This window comes from Gavialis gangeticus, unplaced genomic scaffold, assembly GCF_001723915.1.
Source record: "Gavialis gangeticus isolate Ggan-Ray unplaced genomic scaffold, GavGan_comp1, whole genome shotgun sequence".
NCBI classification, from domain to species: Eukaryota; Metazoa; Chordata; order Crocodylia; family Gavialidae; genus Gavialis; species Gavialis gangeticus.
In genome coordinates, this window is record NW_017729026.1 from 31,269,067 (window position 1) to 31,274,298 (window position 5,232).

Here is a 5,232-nt window from a genome sequence, read left to right on the forward strand (position 1 = left end):
CCTTGCCCTGTGCACAGTTCGGGGGGCATGTGGCCCCCCATGCTGCTTCCGTGGGTGTGTGCAGTGGCAGGAACCGCCCTGTCCCCTCCCCATGTCTCCCGGATGAGCTGCTCAGGATTCTTTCCCATGCTCTGCCTCAGCTAGGCAGTCCCTCCCCCTGCCCCACCCCTACTACCTCCCTCTCTCACCGTGAGGGCCTTGATCTGCACACCCCCCCATGCCCTTTCCCTTCCCCACCCCTCTTCCTTCTAACAGACTTACCAGCTTGACACTGCTCTCCAAGCTGCCAGGCTGCATATCAGCAATTGGATCAGTATTGGCCGATATGGCTTGTTAATAATTGGCCGTCGGTACTGGCCCAAAAGATCTTTATCGGTGCAACCCTATCTAGTACATTTTGCTCTGATAGATCTGTGCTATGGGAATGGAATGTGTGGGTTAGAAGAGGAAGCATCTATTTTCTTTTGTTGATTGTAATAAAATAGCAGTATATAGCAACAGCTTAAGTTCCATGTACTTATTAGACTCCACTAATTGATCTGTTTCTTTAAAATTATATTTTGCAGCCACTGCATGCTTAAGACAAAGTGAATACTTTTTTTGCAAATAATTTTCAATAATTCTTATCACTAGAAAATACTAGCACATTTCAGTCTTTGACCAGGCAGTACAGAAGAGCCTGCCTTTTCAGATGCAAGTGAAGCAGAAGTCTGGGACATAGTGCTGGCTGCGTTCAGTAAAAACTATGAAGCATTTGTACCACCATGAGGATATTGGAGGAACAAACTATTTATGAAGAGCAGATTTATTTGAGCACAGGGTTTTAACGGTAGAATTCTGAGGCATTCATTTTGACCTGATTGCAGATGTTGGTATTAAAATATTTGGAATGCTGTGCAGTGGAGAAAAAGAGATCTTCAGTTACCATGTTAAGTGAGTGGGACTCTTCACTCAGGTTCCAAGACTTGGCCTTCTTAAATAGGGATCCTGTTCTACAAGACTAGAAATATGAATTTCGGATCTATGAATACAGATACTCAAAAAATTTTAATTGTGTAATAAGTGGTTCAGTATGCTAACTGAATATTAACCAAGAAAGAGAACAGTCTTGATCCTGTAATGTCAGGAAGATGTTTTACATGACTATATAATTGTTGAGATAACTGGTTTTACAACAACCAGAAGTATGGGAGGCCCTTTTAATGGTACCCATAGAAAGATACGTTTACTGCTGTGTAGAGCCGTGATTCTCAGCCAGGGTACCTAAGGTGTCAGGTTACCCACATTTCATAGTTTGTAGGGTCAGAAGGGACCTGAGCAGATCATCAAGTCCGACCCCCTGCCATGGCAGGAAAGAGTACTGGGGTCAAACGACCCCAGCAAGGTGTTCGTCCAGCCTCCTCTTAAAGACCCCCAAGGTAGGAGCCAGCACCACTTGGCTTGGAAGTTGGTTCCAGATCCTAGCCGCCCTGTCAGTGAAGTAGCACCTCCTGATGTCTAATCTGAATCTACCCTCTGCCAGCTTGTGACCGTTATTTCTAGTCATTCCTGGTAGCGCTCGGGGAAACGGACTTCCCCAGTGCCTGCTGGTCCCCTCTGACTAGTTCGTAACAGGCCACTAGATCCCCCCTCAGCCTTCTCTTGTGGAGACTGAACAGGTTCAGGTCCCGTAGCCTCTCCTCGTAGGGCCTGCCCTGCTGCCCCCTGATCATGCAAGTGGCCCTCCTCTGGACCCTCTCCATGTTGTCCACATCCCTCCTGAAGTGCAGCACCCAGATGTTACTGCCAGGTCCTTTGAAGGGTACCGTGAGATGCGAAGAGTTAAGCAGGTAAGTCAGGCTCAGGCTTGTCCCTGCCTGGATGATCCCCACCCCTACTGCACAGTCCCTATGTAAGGAGGTAAACATTGTAATATATACATTAATTTTTTTTAATTTGGTGCCGCTCAATTCAGAAAATGTATGGAGGGGTGCCTCAAGTCCAAAAAAGTTGAGAACCACTGCTGTAGATCTTACAAATATAGATACTAGACAGCAATGACTTGATATCAGTAGGATTAGGGGAAGCAATAGTTACACAACTATTCAAGTTAGGCTCAGGCATCCTGGTGAATTAGGTGAACATATGAAGTTGTAGTCTTAGTCATTAAAGGTGGTGTGGAGAAACTGAGTAGTATGTTTTTGAGGTTATGGCTTGGCTTACAGTTGCAGCAGGTAGAAAATACAAACACACTCATTGGAAAAACACATAGAAGGCCACCAAGATGAGCTCTCTAACATCTTTAAAGACTATAATTTTGAGAGAGCACATCTAAAAGATGCTCTTTCGTTCAGGAGAAAGTATCTGCAAATAGTCACCAAGCCTGCTTGATTACAATACTTCAGCACCATGAAACAAAAATACATTCAGAATATGCTTTACAGGTTGCTCCTCTGCAGTTTGCAGTTTTATGAAAATCCACATCAAATTCTTAAGTGTTTGTGACTTCCGTGTTTATTTCAGGAATTCTCATTTTTTTCATAGACTAGACCCCATCTTAATAGAGGGTCGCTTGAATGCTCCTGGTCTTTTTTCCATAGTTCCTTTATATTGTATTAACTTGAAAAGTTTCTTTGTATGAAGAAATATTATTAGGAGAGTATTTAGAGCTAAATCCACAGACTGACATAGGAACACTTAATGTTTAAGATCCTGTCACCTACTGAAGTCCTCAGCTCAAGCTTTCTACATGATGCATAGAGAGGTTTAGGTGAATATAAAATGGAATTCATAGAAGCTGGCATGCTGATTGGGCAGCTGCTTAAACGAAGTTGTATGAAATACTGAAGTTTCAGAACTAAGCCCCATCCCTCAAAGGTGTGAAGTGCTTAACTCTTGGTCAGCAATGCCTGTTTCTGGTTGGTATTCTGAGTTAAGTAAGTTTGTCTTGGAGTTAGGTCCCTAAATTAAGCCACCCCTTTATTGTGGGGGGAGGGGGAGTTGAGAAAAAGGGCTGAGGGAGACCACATTACATCCAGTAGGCTCTTAATCTGGAAGATGGGAGTCCCTGCATTCAGATCCCTCCTTTACTTGTTTTAGGGCAGGGACTTGAATCTGTTACTGGCCCATCCCAGGTGAGCATCTCTAAGTATCGGGCTATAAAGTTAATCTCCCTCTGGTCCATTGAATAATACAAAGTAACTTAAAAGCGCTCTGCTTTGATTGCTGTTCTAGCTTTGATTCTTGCTTGCAGCACTAGTGGCATTTCTTTTCAGTCAGTTGAGGGAATCAGTTGACTTAGTGGTTCATTGTTCTTTATTCCACAGGTGTTAAGATCATCTCTCCTTCTTAACTGTCTTGATGTTCCACTGATTAAGCTAACCTTTCTTCTGGCAATTTTACTCTTTTAGATATTCCTGCCCTGTCTTTTCTTATTTCACAGCCTTGCAAACTGTTTTTAGCTCTTTTTAAAATAATAGATCCACCCATGGAAACCAGCCTTTAGCATCAGCTAGGGTTCCACCTTCTGGCTAAGCAGAAAATGGGGTGGTAAATCAACTAAAGATTAGGCTCTGTCTCCTCTATGCAGCCATAACTTTTGAAAAATCTTTTTTGCTCAGTTCTGCCTTCTCAAAAACAAGGTGTATGTCTTGTCTGGGGGTTTGTTGTATGCAAGAAAATACCATATTTTAATACAGATTGGTGCCTGGAAATAGAACCAATACCAGCTAGTTCTGTATGGACTGGGCCTGGTTTAAAAAACATTGATTCCATATCAGTATTTTAAGATGAGAAAAAAAGTGTTTTGTTGTTTTCTGAGACAAATGGATAACTACAGACTCCCAATCAGAATTGCCAGCTTATAAAGTTGTAAACAACTCTATTTACCCAGCATGGCTTAATCTGTCAGAAGTCTCAAAATTATAACACATGGCTGTATCTAGAAGGCAGTGATAACAGGCTAAATAAGAGAGAATATTTGTGCCTTTGTAGGAAGGCCTGCACAAACATGACAACCCATAGAAATTGCTCAAATGATGCTTCCCCACCATTCATATTTTGAAAGCACAGGCAGTAGTCTAGTGTTCAGCATGTGAGCACATGCTACAGTTTCAGCAAACATTTTTATTTGTTTTAGGAGTCAAACATTGATTCCATAAAAATCATATGCTAAGCTATGGAAATGTACAAAACACCTTTTGTAGATGAGCCTACGAACTTCATTTTATAAATCTACTGGATGCAAAAAATCATGGACTCCATATAGACATTGGATTTATGACACATTACAACCTGCCTAACATCTGATCCACCAGGTACCTGCCTGACCTGACCTCATACTTTTCTTTTTTCCCTCCCCTTTCTCCCCTCACCTTCCCTACTTTTCTGCCCTTTGTCTTCCTAATTTCCAGCTATTTCCTTTTTATAGCCTCTTTTCCACCTCAAATTACTACTACTGTAGAGTCTCCCTTACTCAACTTTGGCCTTTCCCTGCTGTACCTTTTGTTTCCCTAATTTCTACCTATTTACATTCTAACTGACACCCTGCCACACTTTTGGCTTCTCTTATTCCTGGGGTCTCAGAACAGCAGAGACTTCTTATGTCTGAAGAAGGGTGATCACCCCCAAAAACGTGCTAAGAACTTTTTTCCAACTATGCAGTCGGTCTAATAAAAGATATCGCATCTACCCAAAGAACCTTGCTATGCTATACAGTATGCACTCAGGCAGTGACATTAGGAATTTATTTTCAATGATTTACTGCTTCCATTCTAGGAGTGGAATCTCCTGTTGCATAGGAAAACTGGTCTGCTTTTTCTTTCTTGAATACTGAGTCTACTTGAGTAATGCACATCTTTGCATTTTTCTTGTGATAGATATCTAATGACTCCAATACAAACAGACCTGTAGATGCCCTTAGTCAGGATGCCTTTTGGATGCAAGTTGAGGAAAGAGCAAGGAGTAGAACGTACTTGCTTTAATGTCAGCATGCAAAGCTTCAGGACCTGTGGATTGTCTTTCTAAATACTTTTTTCTATGCTTATATGTGTATCTATTATGGATTTATTTTTTAGACATTTTTAAATAATTCACACAAATTCTTCCTATTAAAGCTTGGCCAGCAATATATAAACCCAGGAATTAAATGGTTTATCCCACAGGAAGTGTTTAAAACAAAAATTCAGTCAGGCATTTAAAATGTATAGAAACTAAACATTGAGGTATACCAACTTTTTTTGGGGGGGGGGGGGG

The 5,232-nt window shown here is 41.6% G+C and overlaps 1 protein-coding gene across 5 annotated transcripts in view; it reads left to right on the forward strand.

Moving 5' to 3' along the window:
- The window catches only part of BEND3 (BEN domain containing 3), a 34,035-nt gene that overhangs the window by 9,776 nt on the left and 19,027 nt on the right, over positions 1-5,232 (forward strand). For 3 of the 5 annotated variants that reach the window (XM_019520139.1, XM_019520138.1, XM_019520141.1), the window contains exon 2: positions 567-842. The exons of the other annotated variants lie outside the window; for them this stretch is intronic. The gene's annotated coding sequence lies outside the window, so the exon portion shown is untranslated. The remainder of the gene's footprint in view (positions 1-566; positions 843-5,232) is intronic. 5 annotated transcript variants of the gene reach the window in all.